This window comes from Vombatus ursinus, unplaced genomic scaffold (genome assembly GCF_900497805.2).
Source record: "Vombatus ursinus unplaced genomic scaffold, bare-nosed wombat genome assembly UNPS02009205.1, whole genome shotgun sequence".
NCBI lineage: Eukaryota > Metazoa > Chordata > Mammalia > Diprotodontia > Vombatidae > Vombatus > Vombatus ursinus.
The window spans coordinates 11,622,558-11,646,771 of record NW_020948983.1 but is presented as its reverse complement, the minus strand read 5'-3'; the positions used below and the strand labels follow the sequence as shown (position 1 = coordinate 11,646,771).

Sequence of the window (24,214 nt, the reverse complement as noted above, 5' to 3'; positions counted from 1 at the left end):
GCAGTATGGTAAAGATAAAGGAGAGGTAACTGACTTCAATTCAGATCCCAAATCTGCTCTTTCCTAGTGGGCATGACCTTGGGCAAGTCACTTAACTTCTAAGGGTCTCAATCTCCTCATTTGTAAAAGGAAAACATTGGACTATATAGTCCCTGAGGTCTGTTTCCACTCTTAAGTCTATGTACATATGATTATTGAGTTCCTATTTGAAAACCTCCAGCAAAAAGAAATACAGTACCTTCCAAAGCATTCAATTTCACTTTTGAAAAACTCTAATTGTTACGAAGTTTTGCTTTACATTAAACATAAAACTGTTTCTCTTACCTTCTACTCAGTGCTTCATTCTTCCCTCTGGGGCCAAACAGATATTCACCTCCAGATATTCAAAAACAACTATCATGCCCTCATCCCTGAAATCTCTTTTTTAAGCTAAACATTTCCGGTCTCTTCAACTGATAATTCTTATGGAATGTTCTCTAGTCTTCGCACCGGCCTGGTTGTCCTCTTCTGGATACACTCCAGTTTTCTTTCCCAAATGTGCTGCCCAGAATTGAATACAGTATTCCAAATGTTTCCTGACAGGCCAGAATAAAGCAGAATTATTAACTTCTTCATCCTAGACATTATGCCGCTTATACAGTCTAGGATAACATTGGGTTTTTTTTGGCCACTATGTCACACTATCTACTCAAATTGAATTTGTAGTACTAAATTTAAAATCCAGAGAGTTTTTTTTTTCCACAGTAACTATTGTCTTGCCACATCTCACCAACCCTTTATTTGTGAAGTTGATTCTTTGAACTCATGTAGAACTTTACACTTTTCCTTTTTCCTTTTATCTTATGCAATTCAGTCTATATCTTTTGGGTTCTAAACTCTGTTATCCAATTTATTCATTGGCTATCCCTCCCAGCTTTGTGTCATCTGCAACTTTAATACATATGACTGTGTAATTGATACTGTATTTCTCGCCTTCTCAATGGGTAGGGAAGGGAGTTAATTTAGAACTAAAAACAAAATAACATTGAATGTTCTAAAAAAAAAGATAAATATGCTATGGCATCATACAAGTGACTGGCAAAAAATATTGAACTGCACAGAGCCAAGTACAAATCTCTGGTATACTCCACTAAAGAAATCATTTCAAGTTGATATTTGAGTGTTCATTCAATGAGGTACAAATCCACCTATACTGTCCTCTAACTATGTCTCTGTCTTGTCCAGAAGGATAACATGAGAAACCTTGTCAGTGTTTTGCTGAAAAGTACAGGGCCCTTTTTTTCAATTAAACATTTAAAAAATCGACAGAATAGAGAAGAAACAAGTTCAGAAGACACAGACAAGCTTGGCAATTTTGTTATATGATAACATGGGAACATCATTAAATTTAATGTACACTTTTAAAAAAACTGTACTAAACCAAAGTTCACAGTTTCATATGCAATCCTTTATTTTGTTCTTCATACCAAGATGTTCATGTTTGTTGATCTTTAAGTTCACAATAAAAAAGAAAAAAAAGTATGGAGCTTTTTCTACTGCAAAATTCTGCCTCTCTGATCATACTAGGTATTTAGTAAGTGTTGAATGAACAAACGAATACATGAATAAATATATAAATGTTGTGATGTGGTCATTAATTAAGCTTGCAAACATCACTGCTCCAAGCTTTCTTTTTCACTGATCAGTATAATTGCCAGATGAGGACTGCATAGTGAAGGTGCCATATCCTTCATCCTAACTACAACGACAGGGCTAGCTAGCCCTAAACAGAATTGTGAAAGAAACAATGTCAGTCATCAATACCCAACATCACTTTCCTGAAAGAAGTACCCTCCCAAATCGTGCCATTTGCCTCAGGCCTCTTTCAGATCTCAAGACCTTGACTTCTGTGACAGCTATCTAATCTGATCAGTTAATCCATGTGTGTTCATGGAGGATGGCTAAGACCTCTGGTCTGTGACCTTTCCAAGTTAACTTGGTGCACTTTCACAGGAGACAAGGTCCCTTTCATTGCTGTCTGATTTATTCATGATTCAAATAGTGGGACTTTCTGGCAATGCAATCAAAAAGGGTAGCACTGTGGCATTTTTGAGGGGGGTATTTGGAGCCACTGAGACCCAGTAGTGCTTCTCAAATAACTATACGTGTGGCTGTCTGTTCTGCTGGTTGCCAGATTCGGTCCTGAGCTGAAAGTTTCTGTCCTGATAGACTCTATAACCTATAATCTTATTGGTATCAGACAAAGATTAAGTTGATAAACAGAAATGTAGTTAGCAAGCTACTTCAATAGTCCAGGAGAGAGGTACTGAAGACCTGGACTAAGTAGTGTAAGTGGAAAGAAACCTAGGATGATCATATCGTAACTTAAGAGATGTAAAAGAATGTGAAGATCAATCTAGTTTGCCTCATTTTATATGTGAAGAAGCTGAGGCACATAAAAAGATTAAGTGATTTGCCCAGTCACAAAAGACATGTTTTAGAGCTCAGATTTGAACTGTGGTCCTCCAGCTCCAAATCCATGTTCTTTCCACTAGTAAAGATATTGAGGAGATAGATAATGGCATGATTTTGTAATTGTTTGAATATTGGGGACAAAGGAAAGGAAAGAGCCAAGAATTACTCCAAAGTTGAGGCACTGAACTGCGTGATCTTGAAGTTCCTTCCCATCACAAATATTCTAAGAAATGTTAAGGCCAACAGAAGGGTGTACATAGCAGGCACTCGGTAATGGTTTGTTGAATTAGAAATGGAAAAAGAGTTAAGAACTTGGGTGAGAATGGGAAACAATCACTGTTCACTAGAAAGAGTAGAATTATAAAGAAATACAAGGACATAAGCACATAGGAATTAAATTTGTTACACTGCAGCTTCCTTATGTGTTTAAAGACTTTGAACAACCCAGAATTCAGTGAATGTATGAATATATTGTATAAAGCTCTGGGGTTTCCATATCTTGGAGGTAGTACAGGATAGCCCTTACAGTATCCTAAGAATGGCATTTTTCTTTGTCATGATTCAGGCCAGAAATTATAGAGTTGAATTTTTCCACACATGTTAGAGAGGAGTTAGATGGGAAACTTAGGAGAATTTTTCCTTTTTTTTTTTTTAGTAGGGTAGAAGGACTATATTCTCCTGGAAAACTTCGTCCCCCAGAAGCCTGTGGGGAGCGTAGCAAGTAATGATGCTATGCCCACATGGAATCTGGTTGGATGGCAGTGTCTGCTGGTGAAAGGCTGGGCGTGAACTGAGAGAGAAATATAGGAGAAGGGAAGAGATAAGCAGGGAATTGGAAGAAGAGGAGCCAGAAAGATACTCTGTAGTTCTGTCTAACTCTTGCTGCTACTAATAGAAGACCTTCCCTCTCCTGAGCTAAGAAGCAACGGCTCCAGACATTCCCGAAGATGGAGTTCCTTTCCTGTAAAGGTATATATGCAAGATTTCAAGATTTCACAGATCCACTTTCAGGTTCTGATGCCTTTCAGATACTAATGCCCTTGGGTTCAGTCACTGGGCAAACCACCCATACCCTTCTGTCTTCTCCTTCTTGATGTTCAGTCGTTTCAGTCCTGTCCAACTCTTCGTAACTCCATTTGAGGTTTTCTTGGCAAAGATATTGGAATGGTTAGCCATTTCCTTCTCCAACTCATTTTACAGATGAGGAAATGGAGGCAAATAGGGTTAAGTGGCTTGCCTAGGGTCACACAGCTAGTAAGCGTCTGAGGCCAGATTTGAACTCAGCAAGATGGGTCTTCCTGACTCCAGGCCTTGTACTATATCCACTGTACCATTTATCCTACCCTAGGTTGCTATTATTGCAGAAAGCAGACTACAAAGAGAGAAGACTTTAAAAAAAACCATTTCTCCTATTCTGTTGCTTTACAATGTTAAAGAGACAAATCAGCAAGGAGACCAGAGATGTGAGGACTTAAAACTTACACTTCTGGAAAGTTTTGGATATTGTAGTTAGGAAAATGGATGGTGAGCACGTTCCCTGCTGGATGCATATTTCTTGTTATATACCTTGCATTCTATTTTAAGTAAATGTTGTCTGGCAGTATTATGATACCATGTGATTTATCTAGAGTATTAGCTTTATCTAGGTTTAGAGGAAAATGGGGGCTTGTGAGCGGTGGTTGAATAAATTATGAACTTGAACAAGTTCCAGTAACCTAAACATATCAGTGGAATGCTTACATTGTGGAGTCTCATCTAGGATCCCTATGAACTCCACATCCGTGGGAAGGGTTTTTGCTTGACTCCTTAGCAATGCCAATTACTTCCCTCTTGAAAAGAGTGGTGTAGACTTTTTTCCTTTGTTTCTCATATATTTCTTTTGTTACTATTTTATTTTAGTTATATTTTGTTTTATACAGTTTGTTGTTGTTCAGTCACGTCTGACTCTTTGTGACCCTATGAACTATAGCAAGCCAGGCCCTTCTATCCTCCACTGTCTCTCTAAGTCTATCCAAGTTCATGTTCATTTTTTTCCCATGGTATAATCTATCCATCTCATCCTCTGCTGTCCCCTTTTCCTTTTGTCTTCAATCTTTCTTCTTCTTATTTTTTAAAAATTTATTGCAGACCCTTGCAAATATCAAGGTAGTTATGAGACTAGTAGAACATTGTATTATGTTGTTCTATTGTATATGTAACACGTTTTATGTTGTATATATAACATATATATTGTATATGTAATATATAACATTGTACTATATTATATATACTGAGGATGAATGTTAAGTGCCAGGCTCTCCCAGTTATGGTACATATGTACCCTCACAAAGGATTTTTAATTTTGGAAGGATCTAAGAACTATAACAAGAGCATCATAGCTGTGCATGAGAGGTAAGTAAGGTAAGACACTGATGAGGTGTTCAGGAAAAGAGGGAAAGTTCTGTACTTTTTGTGCTGCATGACCACAGAACAAGTATTCTTTTTCATGTCATAGACCCTCTTTATTGTCTGGTGAAGCCTATGCATTACTCTTGGAATAATGTTTTTAAACAGATAAAATAAAACACATAGAATTATAAATAAAACCAATATAGTTATCAAAATATTCATTTAAAAACAAGTTGTTGAGAGACCTCAGTTAAAAAACCCCTGTCCTAGAGCCTTCCCAAGTCCCCAGAGAGAAATATAGAATTGGAGATGCAAGTAAATGCACCCAGAGACACCCTTGTATGATTTGCATGGATCACAAAATGTTTAATTGAAGGAAAAAAATATAGAGGATGTGACTAGGAGTAGTCTAAAGATATCTCTATATAAGATGCAGATATCCTCATTGAAATGATAGACAGCATATTAATGAGTAGTCTTGTCAGCATGACAAAGTTAAACAATGAAATTTCTTTTCGTTGTGTCTTTTTGAAGACATCTCATTATGGAAGGCATAGATATCCTAGATAACATCACTACAGCCTTGAATCCAGGCCAATAAAAGGGGAGATAGATCCTCAAAAGACCAGAGTATCAGGACTGAGATAGCTGAGAAAACTTACACACAAAAGCAGACTTGATTCTAATCTTGGTTGTACCACTGACTAAACACATAACCTTGGATAAATCACTTCCCCTCTCTATTTCCTCTTCTGTCAAATGAGATGTTTGAATTAGATTAAATCTAAGGTCTCTTCAGCTCTGACTTTCTGTGGGTTTATGAATCATAAGCTTGATTCCACCTAAAGGATGATGCAATGGTATCAAAAGTCTGGGGCAGTTTTCTTGCTACTATTTATTGTCATGTTCCTGCCTGTCTAGGACTAGTGGTTTCAGTCTGTAGTTATATGGAAATAGCCTCTGATTACACTTTTGGCTATTCTAGGTAGATTATAATTTCATGCAATTGTTTTAATATGAGTGTTTGGCAGGGTGCACTTATAAAAAAGATATCCTTACTTGCCTCTGTGAATTAGTATCCCATAAGAAATAAAAATATTTTTAAAACACTCTGGCACAATTTCAAGTATACTTTCCTGATGCTGAAACAGGCCAAGGATTCATTCCATTCAGATACCAATATGCTTCTAGCATCAGCAACAAGGGAATGAGGTGAATACTTGGAAGACCCACTTTCTCACCTTTTCCTCTGTATCATTACCATCATCTCTGAGTTCCTAATGCACAGACCACAGTAGAGAACACTGTACATTTTCTTCCTTTTAGGCCATGACCTCCTGGGGCTGAGAGGTTATTAAAAGGAGAGGTCAACAGGCCTCAAGCAGTCTAAGAGTGCTCCCCATTATTATCTGCCATAGATATGAACTGGTACAAAGATCAGTGATCTTTCTAGCCCTAACAACTAAGCAGGTGGAAGGTGGGAGGGAGAGATAAAGGAAAAAAGGGAAAAACAGAAGGAAAAAGAAGGCAGAATGAGAAAATGCATAGAAGTTCAGTGTTAGGAGGGCCCCTAAAGGTCCAACTCCTTTATTTTATAGATGAGGACATTGTGCCCAAATGATTTTCCCAACACAACTCATTAGTTACTGATCTGGGACTAGTCTAGCCAGTAAGAGAGAGAGAAAGAAAAAAGGTATGTGTGATGGGAAGTGGGAGGGAACCACTTGGGCAATGACTTTCTGGGCTGCTACAAGGTTGTATTTCGAGCAGCCCTCAATGCTGGCTTCATGCAAGTTCTTGGATAGATAGATATAAAAAAGACAGGACAACAGGACCATGTGACACCCAGGTCATTGCATGACTACTAAAGTCCAGAGTTAAGCAATGTGGGGGATGCAGAAATAAAGTATTATAGGGGAAAATGACATGCACATAAATAGCTATAACATAAAGTATGAATGGGCATGAAAGGCACAAAGTGTTCTAAGAGCCCACAGCAGAATGGGATCTCTTCTAGCTGGGGCGTGGGAGTGGATTAGAAAAAAAAAGAAATTTATTATTTTGTCTCTGTTATACTGCCTTCTTGATTGGTTTTGTTGAGTATTTGTTTGAAAATAGAATAGCTGGAAGAGAGCTAGTAACTCCAGATATACACACACACTCAGTGTAGATTTTGTAGGCCAAATAGAATCTCCATGGCCAAGATGAGCTAAACACATAGCTGGATAGGCAACTGCCCAAAAAATACTCTTGATTTATACTATAACATCATAGAAACAAACAATTCTTAAAGACTCGAGAATTCTAATCAGTATGAGGACCAACAATAATTCCAGAGGATTGATAATTAAGAAGGCTATCTACCTTCTGATAGAGAGACGATGAACTAAATACACAGAATAAAACACCTATTTTTAGGATGTGGCTTGTGTCAGAATCTGTTCTTGTTTGACTGTGCATATTTGTTAAAAATGGTCTTGTTTTTCTTTTTTTCCCAGTGAAGGAGTGGTAGGAGGAAAAGAAAATAAATATCTGAGTAGAAAAAAATTAAAAATGAAAAAGGTATTCTTTGAATACAACAGGGAGCCTTTCTGCTCCCCAAATACACTTACCACTTAGGACTAAAATCCCACCATACAGGCTTAACTCCTTTGGCTTGAGGCTGTGACTCCTGCTGAAATGCAGATGACAAGAGAAAAGGGAGAGTTCATAGATTTAGAACTGAAAGGAACCATAGTGGTCTTCTAGTTCAATACCCTCATTTTACAGATGAGGAGACTGAGGCCTGGAATGAATGAAAAAATACCTTTTAAGCTCCAACTGTAGGCCAGGAACTAGGAATACAAATCCATAGTCGAATGTCATACCAATAATGGCTAAACTGATATTTGAACTGAAGTCTTCATACTCTAAATTCAGTCATCTTTTCCACCACACCATGGAAAACATAATACTTTAAGTTGTTATCAATCTTTGACATCTGAGTAGGCATGACTTTCTGGGAAGAGAAAGAGGGAAGAGGAGACTGTGGTCAAAGTGTATCTCAAAAGGTGGGAAGGGGATGTCATAGAGGAAGGTCAAATATGTCTGGATTTGGAGTCAGAAGACCTGGATATAAATCCTGGCTCTACTACTTACTATCTGTGAGACCTTGAACAAATATGCTCTGAGTCTACTTCCCTGGACCTGTTTCCTTCTTTGTAAAAGAAGGGGATGAGACTAGATGAGGCTAGCAAAAAAAAAAAAACAAAACTCTTTGTAAAGCTATGTATAACTAAATTCCACATATGGGGCCCATATTTTCCCACATCTACAGAGCAACGAGTAAAGGCAGAAAGGCTAAGAGACAGCACAGAGATCTGGAAGATTATATTGCAGGTGGAGGAGGAAACCACTTTTCCTTCAACTATAAAGTGTGTTGATATGAACTTATCAATAGTTCTTAGTATTAAAGTTTTAGTGCCAGTAATCCAGGATTGCCTTTGCAACAAGTAGGAAGCATCCACTCAAGATACACCAGAGAATGAGATCCTTAGAAGAGTCTAAGATTAAAAAGAGTTTGGATCAGTTTGAACGAGATGTAGACTGGGGCAAAAGAAGTCAGTGGAAGTTGCAGGACATGCCCCTTGACACTTAGGTATGGCTGCTTGTCCCGAATGCAACACTAGCAGCAGTGAGTAGTGCTCCAATTGAAGTTTATTAAGAAGGAGCAAAAAGTAGGTGGAGCCAGTCTCATGGGCCCAGGCATATGAACATGCACATGTCCACAAGATGCCAAATGAAACCAATTGCTTTGGACTCTGCACTAACCTCTAAACTCTGCTCATTCTTCTGGTATTGCAGCATTCTTCCTGATCCCAGCTTACACCTGTATGTCCACATTTTAAATTCTGTTGATCTTGGTACTGAATCCTGATCAGCACCCTTCTTCTAGCCTCTAGATCCTTGGCTCAGCACCCTGTCTTTCTAGTAATCAAATCTTGACTCAAAACCATTGACCTCATTGACCTAGTGCTTTAGGCCCCTCCCTGAGTGGTAGCCTTCTGAGTATAGCTTTTCCCTGCTGCCTTCCTCAAGAAGATTCAGAATGGATCATGGAGGACCCTCAGCCAGTCTCATCCAAGCCCTACCCCTGGTGGGACTCAGGGGACTTAGGGACATTTAGCCTGGAGAAGGAAAGACTCAGAGGACACAATTGTCGGGAAAATGGTACTAGGTACACAGACAAGTAAAGAAAAAATAATGCAAATACAATACAAAGCAATTTTAGGAAAGAAGAATCAGTAAAGGTTTCTTGAAGGAGTTGGCACTTGTGCTGAGACCTAAAGGGAACTGCTTCCCTTTAACTTCCACTCTTTGTCTTTGGTTCCTCTCTTCTAGAACTACATAGAAAAAGCTTGCTGCCTAAAGGTGAGTGAAACCTTTAGGAACCAGAATTCAAGGGGAAAGATACTGTAGGCAAGGACAACGGCCTATGTAAAGCAATAGAGTTGGGAAATGGACTATTTTGTATAAGAAACAGTAAGTAGACCAATAGGGCTAGAATGTAGAATACACGAGGGGGAGCAAGGTGTATTCAATCTGGGAAAATATATTAAAATCAGAATTTAAAGGGCTTTAACCAAATATAGTCTATATTCTAACCCAAAGACAAGACGGAGCCAATGGAGCTTCTTGAAGAGAGAAGTTTCATGGTCAGATTAATGATTGTGGAATATCTATGTGGAAGACAGAATGAAGAGGAAAGAGGCTAGATTCAGGGAAACTAATAAGAAGGATATTATAATAGTCCAATCAAGGAGCAGAGGATCTGAACTGGGATGTTAAGTAAGCAAAGAGAAGGTTATGTATGCAAGTCTTGTGGACAATCACACATAACATCAAAGAGAAGGCAGCAATAGTCATTTATTATTCAGTTGCCAAAGAGAGTGCCCTTTGCACTAGAAATGAAAGAACAAAAAATGACTCACAAGGAGCTGATATCCAAGATAGTAAGGAGATAGAAAGAGAACACCTAATTGCCCTTGATGAATTCAAATCACCTGACCCAGGTGAACTACAACCTATGGTACTGAAAGAAGGGGCAGATGTGATTGCTCAGCCACCATGAGTAATATTTGAAAATCACTGAAGATTGGAGAAGTATCACAAGATTAAGGAAGGACAAATGTGATTTTTTTTTACATTATTTAGAGAATATTTTATTAGTTTCTAATGTAAATAAGACCTATGTAAATAAGACCTTACACATTTAATACAGTGTGTTACCCCTGTACAAATGGAAAAAAAAATTTAGTTTAACATTTCTAGACCAATATGGCTGTTAATTTCTGTACAATGCCAACTCAACACAGTACAAATGGGATCAAATGTGATTTTTTTTAAAGGAAGAGAACAGAGTCTGCAAACTATAGGACAGTAGGCTTGACTTTGAATCCTGGTAAAATTCTAGACTGGATCATTAAAGAGATGCTTTGCAAATATATTGAAAGGGAAGTGGTAATTACAAAGAACCAGAATGGCTTCATTGATACCAGGTCATGCCAAACCGACCTCATTTCCTTTTTAGACAGAACTAGTATACTAGTAGATGAGGCAAATGCTATAGTTTACCTTTTATTTTTTAAATAAAGTACCTCACCCTTCTTGTGGAGAAGATAGAAAGATGTGAGTTAATTGAATACAATAGAAGGATTCAGAACTGGTTGGATTCATTGCCAATATGGCAAGGAAGTGTCCAGGGGTATATCTAAGGGATCTGTGCTTGGTCCTGTGCTTTCACAATTTAATTAATGACTCAATAAACACTAGCTGATTCATCAAATTTGCATTTGACACAAAGTGGGGGTGGGTTTCTAACACAATGGATGATAACTTGGCATTCAAAATGCTCTTGACAGGCTACAGCATTGGGCTATATCTATAAGATGAAATTCAGTAGGGATAAATATAAAGTCTTATACTTGGGTACAAAAAAATCACAAGTACAATATGGGGGGGTATGGTTGTTAAATTGTGATTGTTCTGAAAAAATGTCTGTGGACTACAAGCTCAAAATGAATCAGCAGTATATTGTGACAGCAAAAAACAAAAAACAAAAACAAAACAAAACAAAAAAACAAACCAATGTCATTAGGGCTGTATTAAGAGAAGTACAGCTTCCAGGAATGGAGAGGTGATAGTACTACTATACTATGTCCTCATCAGATCTCATCTGGAGTATTGTGCTCAGTTCCAGGCATGATAACTTGGGCACCTGGTGGGGCAGTACATAGAGCACTGGACCTGGAGACAGGAAGGTCTGAGTTCAAATCCAGCCTCAGACACTAAACCTGGACAAGTCACTTAACCTTTGTTTTCCTCTATCTCCTCAAATGTAAATGGGGATAATAATAGCACCTACCTTGAAAGGTTGTCAACTGAAAAAATATTTGTAGAGCACTTAGCACAGTGCCTGGCCCGTAGTAGTTGCTATATGAATGCTTATTCCACTCCTCCATCCCCCTAAGCTAAAGAGCATGCAAAGGACAACCCAGACAGTAAAATTCCTTGAGTCCATGAAATTTGAAAGATCAGTCGACGTACCCAGGGATCTTTAGCCAGTAAAAGAGAAGATGGAAGAGAATGGGGGACATAATAGCTGTCTTACTGTATTTGACAACCTATCATGTGATGTGGAAAGGCGGCTTAGATTTGTTCTCTTTGACTCCAGAGGGCAGAATCAGGGAAAAGTCGAAAAGTCAAATTTACTTTTTAAATCAGAAAAAAACTTTCCAACAATTAGAGCTATCCTAAAGTGGGATGGACTGTGTCAAATGGTGAGGGGTCCTCTCTCCTTAGAAGTCTCCACGTAGAGATCTAATAACCATTCTTGTTAGATATATTATAATAAAGATTTCTCTCATGTATGGATTCAACTAAATGGTTGGTGAAGTTTCTTCCAATTCTAAAAGCAGTAAAAGTAGAAGCAGAATCAACAAGACTTAGTAAATAGTTGCACACAGGAAGTGAGGTGAGAGTGAAGAGTTTATCTAGGATGACTCCTAGATTATGAGCCTGAGTGACTGGAAGGATGATGATACCCTCAACATAAATAGGGAAATTAGGAGGGGCAGGATTAGTGGGAAAGATAACAAACTCCACTTTAGAGAATTTGAGATGTCTAGGGAATATCAGGTAGAGAAGGTCAGAAGGTAGTTAATGATGTGGGCCTAGGGCTCAAATGAGAGGTAAGAGGTGAATATGTAGATTGGAGAGTCAGCTGTGTAGATATAATAGTTGATCCCTTGGGAGCTCTCACCAAATGAGAGAGTATAAAGAGAGAAGTCCCAAGATGGAGTCCTGAGGTACACTGGGACAGGACATGGGTAACATTCTTACAAATGTCAGCCAGGTAGTAGGAGAACCAGAAGAAGGCAGTGTCATAAAAACCCAGGGCAGAGAAGACTTCCAGGAGGAGGGGATGGTCAACAATGTCAAAGACTGTAGAGAGGTAGAGAAGCTTGAGGGCTTAGAAAAGAGAACATTATGTGTGTTTTGATTGATTGATTTGTGCAATTAAGGAAGACCTCAAAGGACTAAGCAAATTTTTGTGTCAATTGACACACTTGGTCCTTCTTGTGTTAATACAGCCTTCTCTATCCCCTCAAACATTAGATTCCTAATGGATGCCACAATCAATCCTTCCTATAACAGTACTTTTAATACTGTCATTTCCACTGAGATGAACTTCATCATAGAGATTTCTTTGATTTACAAAAATGGAACATAAGTGAATATAGGCCATCTTTAGAAAAATGAGTAAGGAACTACTAACAGTCTGGATTTGTCACTGAGTTTAACAATGACAAGGCCTTACATACAATCGTTTAACTTTATAAATTATTTTCACATCCTTCATATCTTTTGATACTTAAAAACAACCCTGTAATGTTATTTCTTGCCCCCACCCCCGCCAAGCCAGACATATTTTAATTCAATGAAATATTTGACTTGGCAACTCTCTGGTGGACACTTTCAGTAACCAAGAAAAACAAGGGCCCCAGGTCACCTGACAAACAAAATGGTAGACTAGGCACTTTTCCCAGTCCCTACTAACTCTCAACAACTTCCCCAATCCCCACCACAGAATTTATGTACCAGGTATAGTGCAAATTACAGCTGAATTGGGGGGGGGGTGAAGAAAGGGGGCAGTGAGACAACTTCAACAAGGTGAAATGTTTATAAATTAACACTAGAGAGATTTAAAAAAAACCTTCACAATTTACTTAGCGTCCCTCCCCTACCAATGTCCATGATCCAGGCAGGGATGCAGAAACTGTCACAAACTAACTTTGTTCCTGGAGCTTATATTTGAATCCCTTCCTACCGCAGAGACTTTGCAAGCACACTTTGCCCCCCTGCACATTTCCATCCCACAACAAACATAAATTACTGACTTTTCCCAGTCATGTGAAGGGGATAGGAGAGGGAATTTGCTATCTGGTACCAGCTATCCAGTCTCAAGATGAGGGACATTTTCAAAGTTTTAGGGTTTGTTTTAAAAATCCTCCCATCCCTCCCCCAACCTTGTCAAAACAACAGCAGCAACAGCAGCAGCAGCAGCAACAACAACAAATGCTACTTCAACCTAGCCAGAAAGGAAAAGGATGAGAGCCGAGGTAGGAAACGGAGCAGAGGCCAGCGTGAGCGACTACACCGGGTCTGATGAAAGGGAGATTGAAACCCACCTGAGGCCAGTCTTATTCCTTCTGAAAGCTACTAAATGCAGAGAGGCCAGTGAAACAGAAATCCTTTAATGTAGAAGGGCAGCTTTACAGTTTAGGCACAGGAGTATGCCCACCATTAAGTTCAGCAACAATACGGTGAATCCTTATGAGCAGAAGTGGGGAGCACCAGGGTGACTAATGAGGGGTGAACTAGCCCAAGGCAGAAAGGGAGCAAATCAATGGGCCTGTGTCAATCAGTAGTGGGATTGGGTCTATGACTAGCCCTTATACTTCTAGCCTGGATGCAATAGGGAGACGCAGTCTTAAAAAAAAACAAACCAAAAACCAAAGTGGATGAATCTAAAAGTGAGTGACAGGAGAATATTAGATAAAAGGGCTGAAGATTTCAAGGAGAATAAAATTCAATAGAAACCCAGAGCACAAGTAAATAAAGTAACAGAAAAAGTCCTAAAACTGGAAGGAAGTATGGGTACTAAACTCTCAAAAAGATTACAAAGTTCTCTTAGATATTACAAAGTGAATGGTTCAAAAGAGGAATGAAATACACGAGAGGAGAAATTAGGAATGAATGTGTGTGTGTGTCTCAGAGGTTATAGTTCTCAATGCAGTAATAAAAAACTGAAAATTATCAGAATAAAATGATTGAATCCATAGTAGAAAGTATTTCCAAAGGAATGAAAGAGAGATTAACAGATCTGGAATAGAATACTGAAGCAAAGGGAAATCTGGCAGAAGACAAAAGATAACGATGTTAAAAAAAAAAAAAAGCAAGATGTCTATATAAGAGGAAGCCATTGACCTTGATGACGGGATTCCCAGAGACAATTTAAGTACCATATGTACCCCAAAATAACATGATAAATCAAAAAACTTGAATAGTATAATGCAGGAAATAAAAAAAAAAACTTCCCAGAATTGCTGAATACAGAAAACAAAATACCAATCAACAGAATCAACACATTGCTCCCAGGGACTACGGGGAACCAATTCTATACTTTAAAATACATAATGGTTAAATTTAATAATTTCAATGATAATTTCTGCAAGTGGTCAAGAGAAATATCTTCAAATATAAAAGTAAGGAAATTCAGATAATACAAGATTATTCCAGTCCCACTAGAAATCACAGAAAGAATGGAATGGTATATTCCAAAAATAAAAGGAGCTCAAGCTGTAACCCATAGTGACATATGCTGCTAACCTAAGCCTTATCATCAACAAAAAAGATTGACATTCAACAAAAGAGAGGCATCTGAGGCATTCCTGCAACCAAAAATTCAAGACAGGAGCAAAACACCCCCAAACAAAAGAAATACAAAAAAGGTAAATAAGTACAATTACCAAGGAAAGAATAAGTAATTCATTAAATTACCCTGTTTTTAAAGCTTATTTTCAAAAAAAAAGAAAAAAACAGCTATAGGCTGAAAAAGCAGGGAGGTCAACAATAGATTTTCCCTCCCAAGAATACACAAGAGGATGAAGATGTAAGTAGAATTTAAAGAAATAGGAAAAGTGAAGGTAGAGGAACAGAAAGTACTATAGCCAAAATCTCACAACTCTTGAGGTGACTCAAGCTTTTTTGTGGGAAAAGATTGCAGTATCAAAGGGTATATAAATGGGGAAAGGGAAGGCAGAGGACAGAGGAAAAGGAGTAATGTGATTTTATTAAGTCCATGGGTAAACAGTGAAGGGGTAATGACTTGTAGTTTCTTAGAAGGAAGATGATCTAAAGGATAAGGCAGTGATAATAGGAGAAGTAGCAGAAGGGAGGACCTGGAAGAAAGGAGTGATGAGCCAAAATCCATAAAAGTAATAATAGAGAGATTAGTTAGAAAAAAGAACTCACACTCAGTACTTCAGAAGCTTTAACTCCATTTGCAAAACAAAGAAATAAAAGCAATAATAGAAACATAGATTATGAATCAGAGAACAAAATTCTGAAATTCACAGAAGACAATGAAGAAGGCAAAGCAAACATTTTTTTTTCTTTAAGAAAAAGGCATAGGGATTCTTACTCACAACATCACTAATGTGAATATATGTTTAATAGGAATATATATATAGCCTATATCAGATTGCAGCACTGTCTTGGGGAGGGAGGTAGGGAGGGAAGGGGAGAAAAATTTAAAACTCGAAAGCCATTGGAAGTGATTGTTGATAATTCAAAATAAATTAATTTTAAAAAAAAGAAAAAGGCATAGTGGGAAAAAACCAGCAAACGAAAGAAGTTAGAGGGGAGGAAAGGAAAGAGGATTTTGAACTAACCATGTAACTGACAGGAGAAAAAGAAGGAATAAGTGAGATAGATGATAGAAGAAAAAGAAACCATCAATTTAAGTAAAACTCTCAAAAGTAGAGAAAGAGTTGATAAATGGGAGTAAGGGGTAGTGATGGCAAAAAGAGAGCATGTAGAAATAAGGTTGCATTAAAAGAGTTTAAGCAAAATTAATTGTAGCAACAAATTATTAAATTAAAAGATTAAAGGGATTTTTAAAATATTTTTAAAAGCAACAGTAGAAATACAAATGGAGAAAAACATAAAACAATGCTCATAACTTTAAATGTGAATGAAATAAGTAATCCATTAAAATGAAAAAAGTGTGGCAGAATGGATAAGAAAACAAAACCCCATAATCTGTTACTTTAAACAAATACATATCTAAAAAGCAAAGATATATAAGAGTAAAATGAGAGGTTAGAAGAAAATTTACTACACATGAGGTGAATCCAAAAACTCAGGATTTACAATCATGGTATCAGAAAAGGCAAGACCCAAATTTCAAGTATCAATGGAGGTAAATAAGGAAATTGCATATTATGGTTAAATGAATCATAGATAACAAATTATTATTGATAATAAACATACATGCACCAAAAAAAAAAGAAAATTCTATATAACAGGGATTCAGAGTTGTGCACAATCCTCTCCTATTGTCCAAATGTTAACAGATGGAAATGCTTGTTTCTAATTTATTGTTTGCTAAGTGCATAATTTTAAAAAAAGAAAAAGAAATAACAAAGAACTAGAAAGTAGATGCCTATCAAGGAATGGCTAAGAAAAATATTTGGCACAAGAATGTTAGAAAAGATGAATATGATGAATATAAAGAAGCATGGAAAGACTTCAATGAACTGATGAAAAGTGAAGTGAGTAGATCCAGGAAAACAACATAACCAATGAGTACAACAATTTAAACGGAAAGAACAATAATACAAAACAATTGAAACTGATTACTGTGAAATTATAATAATGAAGCTTGGCCCCAAAGAAAAGATGTGAGAAGATACCTTCTTTGTAGAGGTGGAGGACCATAGGTATGGAGCATTTCATTATAAAGTCATACTTTTCCAATATGTTGGCTAGTTACGTTGAACTTTTTTTTCTTTTTTTTTTTTCTTTTTTAATAGGGGGACTGGCAATTTAGGGCCCAGGCTTTTCCTGATGATAACCTACATGGAGCCTTGAAGGACCTGCTTTTGGAAAACTGTGATGACATTTAAAAGAGGGGCCTGACTCCTTTCAGAGCATGTGCTGGGTAGCTGTTTCCTATCTGCTTACTGAATGATGAAGAAAAAGGCATTTTAATTAGCTGCTAAGCCAGAACTAAGTATGCATACAAAAAAATCACTAATTTCCCAAATAAAGGCCTTTTTTCCCCTTCCTGTTGGCAGCAAGGAAAATGCCTCTCTGATCTCTGAAAGACTAATAGAAGGGAATCCTTCCTTCCTCCACCCTATCTCTGGGCTTGTATTTAAGCACGTGGTCTCCTAGGCAAGCCTGGATCTAGGACAGGGCTGCCTCCTATTTGTGTCATCTTTCCACCGGTATAGGGTCTTCCGAAATCCTGAGAGGGCAGAAGAGACACCAAACGTCTAGATGTAGAATTTCCTGGCAGCTGAGCCTGGTGAGGAGCATAGCACCAAGGAGTGACCTGCAGAATCCAGTCTAGCCATGAATCAAAAGGTATGACTTTCAGCAAAGGAGTGACTTATCCATTGGCTGGGCCTCATCCAGAAGTGAACTTGATGATGGAAATGTTTGTAGCAACCACTTTAAGTTTGAGCTCACTCTCCCCAGAGACTGAGGTACAAGGAGGAATACATAACTTGGTTTAGGGGAATGATTTTATACTTTGGTTTTTTCCATATTTTTTCAGTAAATACCTTTTGTAAAAGTTAATTGATGTTAATTGACTAATTAATATTACATCAATAATCACTAATGATTGCTATTCAGGGGAAACACTAGAATGGTACCTTAAGTTGACAGTATTAAAAGAACCCCACTGCCTCTCAAGGGTATTCCTAAAATCCTGGGGGGAGGGAAGTAAACAGCCATGCTCTGGGGATCTGACTTGTCTGTGCAAGTGGGACTTGGGATAAGGACCCCCAGAGTCTATAAAGCCATAGAGCTTTAGGGAGCCTGCTTCCAGGACTGGGCCTTCACTATCTAGTCCTCTCGTTGTGATTATAAGGGATGGCTCTCTGGAATGGGTTGGGGAGACAGATACAGTAGGAAATACAGGCAATGTAAACATAAAAGGTTTAATAAAATTTTATTTTTAAAAAGCAAGCACAAAAATATATATATAAAGTTAGTTGCACTGTTTTTAGAAGTTATATTTGAAAACCTTGAAAAAAGGAAGACAGGTAAGGTCATTGAAGGAATTGAGGACGTTTAGCCTAAGAAAAGGAAGCCTTTGGGGGAAGAGAAAGGTGATAGACATCTGGTAGGATCTGAAAGGCTCTATTATATGGAAGATGGATTAGACTTATTTTGCACAGCCTCAGAGAGCAGAACTAGGAAGAATGGATGGCACTTATAGAAAGGCACATTTCAACTAAGAATAAGGAAGAACTTCCTGACAATCAGAGCTGTCCAAAAGTAAAATGGGCTGATTCACTGGATAGTGGGTTTTCCATCACCGAGGGCATTTAAGCAAAGATTGGATGATGACACTGGGAAGGAAAGGATTCCTGCTCAGGGACAAATTGAACTGAGTGACTACTAAGCTCCCTTCCAACACTAGGATAAACAGAGTTCACTGTCACTTGAAATGTTAGGCTATCACTTGTTTGCATATTGTAGAAACTTCAAGTAAATCTTAGACTAGATGATCTCTGAGATCTTTTCCGACTCTGGAATTGTAGGATTCCAGGAATCAGGGTACTAGTAAACAGGAAACAAAAAACTGAGTTCTTATGCTAATGCAGAGACTCTTTGTTGTCTTTATTCTTAAATTCCCTAAAGCATTGACCAGGGAAGGGAATCTGAGCTGGAAAGTATATATAGTTATAGCTATAGGAAGAACGAAAGCCCTATAGCTGTATCTTATTCCTGATTAGACAGGGGCAGGAGTATTAGGAATTCTAGGGGGTACTTTCAGTTCTTCAAATCCCATCGTAGGACATACTTGAATATATTTTTCCCCTAAAGACAACAAAACCTGGAAGGAGAACCACAGAGAGATTCATAAATGCTCCTGGTCCTAGAGCTCTGAGGCAACTTCTTGGCTCAATGAAAGGTTTCCTTCCAAAGTGAAAAGTGTCCAGAAGTTTAGTTCGCAATGCTTTAGTGAGGCAGGGGAAACAACGTTTTTTTTTCCCTAACATTTGCCAAGCAAGAGTGAAGAGTGCAGGGCAGAGTCCAGACTGCCCTGGATGGAAAGACACTGAGAAAGAGAAAGAAAGAGAAAGAGAGACAGAGACAGACAGGCAGACAGAGAGAGAAAGAGATAGAGACAGAGAGACAGAAACAGAGAGGGAACTGTTGTGTGCAAGAACGGAAGAAAGGAGAGAAGAACTGAGCTCAGTGAGGGAGCCCAGGAAAGTCAAAAAGTATCCTGTCAGAGCTAAACAGGTGACCTGTATCCCATCTGAATGCAAGAAGGAGAGGTCTCAGTGGAAATTCTCCTATCTCCTTTTCAGTAATTAACCTGCCTCTGTGTACATAAAGGCATAATTACAGGCAAAACAACTCCTTTGATGTGTGAGTATAGAATTACTAGGGGGAAAAGAGGGGAGAAATAAAACAGCGAACAATCTTGCTTTAATATGCAAACAAGGTCTATGAAAAATTATTACCAAGAAAGCAAAGAAGGCAAACAAAAGGAAAAAAGGCTTGGGAAACAAACCAGGTTGAGCGAGCATCAGGAGCTGGCTCTGCTCCCTTGGGGAGCATCCACAACTAGGAACACAGTGCTTTTCCTTCAAGACTTTCCTTTCAAATAGTTCAAGTGTTTTCAAGTAGCTCTTCTTATCAGGTCACTTTCTCCTCTTCTCCTTACTCGAACTATGCCCCTTCCTCCTTTTACAAAAATTCCTATCCCATTCCCAAAATGGTCCTTTTAGTCTTAAATTCAGAGTTTATGAAACCAAGGTTCAGAGTGGTCCACAGACTACATCCCAAAAAACAGAGCAAAGAGGGAATGGGATCTAAGACCCTAACCCAACATCCTGTCATCTAACCAGTGAGTCATCCACTTAGCAACGCTCCCTGTGTCCTGGCTGACTTCATTACAGAAATCTTTTCGTTGGGGAAGGGGAGGAGACCTATGCAATGCTAATATCATTTAGCATTTGATGGGCTTTGAGAAGGAAAAAAAAAAGAAAGACAAACAAAGAACAAGGCTGCAAGAGACCTTGGCATGTTAGTCACCCTACACATGAATTCCAGAAATGGATATATTCAATAGAACTATACTATACTAAGCATATGGAAAATTTCAGGACAGGACAGAGCTGGGCTTTGAAATACAAACAGACATTACTCTTGGCCCTATGGTGTCTCTTGTGCTGCCATGGTTCCAGGCTATGAACTTGCAGAATAACAAAAAACAATACTCAGATGATGGGGTAAGACAGGGAGACTGGATTTGGCCCCAACAGTATCATTTTTCCATGGGAATAATCTTGGGGACTAAGCTTTGACTGACTGTGGGAGAATGCAAATCAGCACTTTCTGTAGATTTTCTACTAGTCCTTGTTTCTCTTGGCCTTGTCAGATCTGTGGCCTGGCTCACAGATTCCCACCAGGCCAGCTTTAGCCCACAGACCTTTGAGAGATGGGAATGGATAGTGTCAAAACAACAAAGAAACTCAAGGATTCATTGCTGAAGCGGACATTGATGTGACTAGATAATTGCACATATCCCATCTGTATTTCCATGGACTGTGCATCCATAAGATCACTGAAGCAAAAGTAGGTTTTTCCTCCAACCTCACCATTCCACCCTGTACTTGGGGCTGGGAAAACCTAGTTTCATTTTCAACAAATCCCATTGATTCAGCGTGATTTAGGAAGAGGTCTCTTTTAAATGGGCTGTTCTACATGTTGACATAGGGTCTTCATAAAAGCTTTGTTTATTTTTAAATTTTCAAACTGTAGTAGTACAAGTGCAATGTTAGAGGCCACAATCTCTAGAAATGAGTGGGGAATTGTTTTGGGGTTTTTTTGTTAATGCTGATATAGACAGTTGTTCTGTTCATCAGGATTTAATTTATCTTCTCATCTATTACTGGCATTTCTTTCATGGGGTAGAAGTAGTAGTAGTAGTACTAATAATAGTAACAGTTGTAGAGGTAGTAGTAGTAACAGCAAAAGTAGTAGTAGTAGTAGTAGTAGCAGCAACAGTAGTTATTAGCAGTAGTAGTAACAGTAGGAATAGTAACAGCAGTAGTGGTGGTGATGGTAGCAGCAATGATAATATAACTAGTATTTATAATAGGCTTACTAAGTATAAAATATGTTAAGTACAGTTGCATCACAGAATTGTTCTAATCATAAATAAGTTTTCTTTTAGATAGCTTTTGAATTTCTATTCAACCTATAATTTAGTTTATTCCAGTTTGAAACTGCATAAGGATTTCATGAGAACCCAATTAGTGTTTCCATATTATATATATATATATATACATATATATATATATATATATAATAACCAGGTATATAACAAATCCATTTTCATCTTTTTTCATAAAGTTTCCATTTCTAGTAAAAGTTTTCAGGGCAAATACTTATGAAAATGTCACTTGGGTGACAATTCTTAAATGAATTTATATGATGATTTTCCTAGCAGAAATTCAGGGTTGTTTTCTGTGCATATTTGGATTATTCCTCCTAGGGACAATGGTCACACACTAAGAAGCACATGAGGGCCAGACCTCTAGTTTGGGGAAAGAAAATCAGCCCTCATTTGAGTTCAGTGGCAAAAATGACAGTGTAGTATTTACTAATGGGATATGTTCAGGCCTGTTGTGGAGCAAGTAGAGGAAAATACCTTGGCCGATGGTCCTGGACCCTTATTCATTTTTGTAGAAGAAGCAATAAGAGGGGTGGGGGTGGGAGTGGTCCTCAGAAACGATATAATTCAATATACATTTATTGTGTACCTAGTATATGCAAGGGACTGTGCTAGGAGGAAGGGTGATACAAAGACAAAATGAAAAAACAGTCCTTGCCCTCATGATATTATACTGAGGTTACAACATTTACACAGATTAATAAAAGCATGATAATTTGAGAAAGGAAAAAGCACTAAGGTAGGAGGATAGGGATGGGGGTGTAAGAGTAAATTAAGTGCTTATGAGAGCTCCCAAATTTCTCTTTGAGTACCACACATAATCTTTATGTTCTCATCCAACCCAAAGACCTCTCATTTTGAAGGAAGGAAGGAAAGACGTATTTTAGGGGAGATATTTAGAAGCAGTATGTCATAATGGTTAAAGACCTGGATTGGATCCAGAAAGACCTGGGTTCAAATCCTACCCTGATCCATACTAGTTGTATGACCCTAAGAAAGTTACCTTATTCTTCCATTGCCACCACCACCACCACCACCACCACCACCACCACATACAACTATCATGGCAAGCCAAGTATAAATTCAGAGTGATTGATGATTTGCATTGGCAGAAAGTATTTTCCTTACTGGAAGTTTCCTATACCAATGAAATCAGATTCATACAAAAAAAAAAAAAGACAAGCTGGAGAAGAAGTTAGAGAGCCTACCTACCTTGGGATCAGGAAGACCTGCCTTCAAGTCCCTATGAGACACATCCTAGCTAAGAGATCGAGGGCTAGGCATTTAACATCTCAGTGCCTCTAGGCAATTTTCTTGGCCTCCAAATTACAGACTAGCTATCCTACACAGAATAAAACCTCAGGTACAGATCCCTTTCCCATCTCCTGCCCCCAAAATGACAAGCTAGATGAAGAGCATGTACTTCTACTAAGTCTACTAGGAAGAGGAGGGCACCATAAACTACGCCTTGAGGACTGGCTGGCAGCATTGTTCATGTTCAATTTGGAGAAAGGAAGATTTACCAAAGACAGAAGAGCTGTTTTCAAATATTTGACAGGCCGTCACATGGAAAAAGAAGCAGACTTATGTGTGGTTCCAGAGGACAGCACTAGGAACTTACCTGGAGATCAACATAAAGAACTTTCTAACAATAAGAGCTACAGACAACTGGGTACAACTACCATTAAGGATGAGGAGAGTAGTCCTCAGAAACAATAGGTCAATTCAATAAACTTAAGCACTTAAAATTAAGCACTTACTAAGTGCAAGGAACTGTATTAGGTGGGGGTGGGGTTAGGGTGTGGGTGGGGAGAGGGATACAAAGTCAAAATGAAAAACTTGACCTCAGTATATTTTACTGGGGGCTGCAACATTCACTAAGATTAGTTAAAAGCGTAGTAATTTGAGTAAGTAGAAAGTACTATCAAGAGGATGGAAAAGGTAGGGATGGACTGCCATTTCCAACAACGAAGGGAAAAGCTGCCTCCTTATTTCATTCAACAATCATTTTTAAGTGCCTACTATGTTCCGGTCACTGTAATAGGTGCTGAGATGAAAAAGAAGAAAGAAAAAAAAACGCCCGGCCCTCAAAACTCTTATATGGGGGTGGGGGAGAGGGTAGTTACGGGCAGGAGAAATGTGTATAAAGTTAAGTAAAAACAAAAGAACTACAATTTAGTTGGAAGGGGCTGTGTATACATGGAGGTTTCAGGCAGAGTCTAGATGACCAGAAGGCGTGGATGCTGGATAACAGGGTGAACTTGATGACCTCTAAGGTTTCTTCCAACTCGGAGATTCTATGATTATATGACAGTAGAGAATCCCAGAGATGATCTTTGCCCAGCTTGGGCTAGAAATGACAGGTGTATAAGGAACAGGAGAAATACCCTCCCCCCACCTCCCAAGATCAAAAGACAGCTCTGCATTTAAAGGAAAAAGAAAGCAAACCCAACTTCTCCGAAACTAACCTTTGCTATTTCTCCTGGACTGAAATGGGGGGGGGGGGAATGGGAGGACGTGGAGATGTCTACCGAAGGGACTGTGACCTAGACTTAGCCTTGGCACAGCATTCCGCGGTGAGAAAGGAAGGGGGGGGGGTGGCGAGTAGTTCTCCATTACCTAGGTTGGTTTTCATTCTGCCCAGTTCCTGACTGTGGTGTGGTGTTTGTGCAGGTGTACACAAACAGTCGCCGTATGGATTTTTCCAGCTCGTGTCAAATGCGGTGAATTTCCGTGAAGGACTGAGGAGGAGCTGGTTGGAAACTCGACTGAGGAAGGAATTCAGAAAGGTGAGGGGAGGGGGGGCAACCTAGAGCCTCTTTCCCCACCTTTTATCCTTAC

General features: G+C 38.6%; 1 long non-coding RNA gene across 1 annotated transcript; it reads right to left on the bottom strand.

Moving 5' to 3' along the window:
* Positions 1-330: 330 nt before the first annotated feature.
* Positions 331-24,205, bottom strand: LOC114035541. The gene is made up of 4 exons (XR_003568232.1): positions 23,993-24,205; positions 7,649-7,840; positions 7,455-7,516; positions 331-575 (listed from the first exon to the last, which is right to left on the bottom strand). It is a non-coding gene; the product is annotated as an uncharacterized LOC114035541 (long non-coding RNA).
* Between the last annotated feature and the right edge of the window lie 9 nt (positions 24,206-24,214).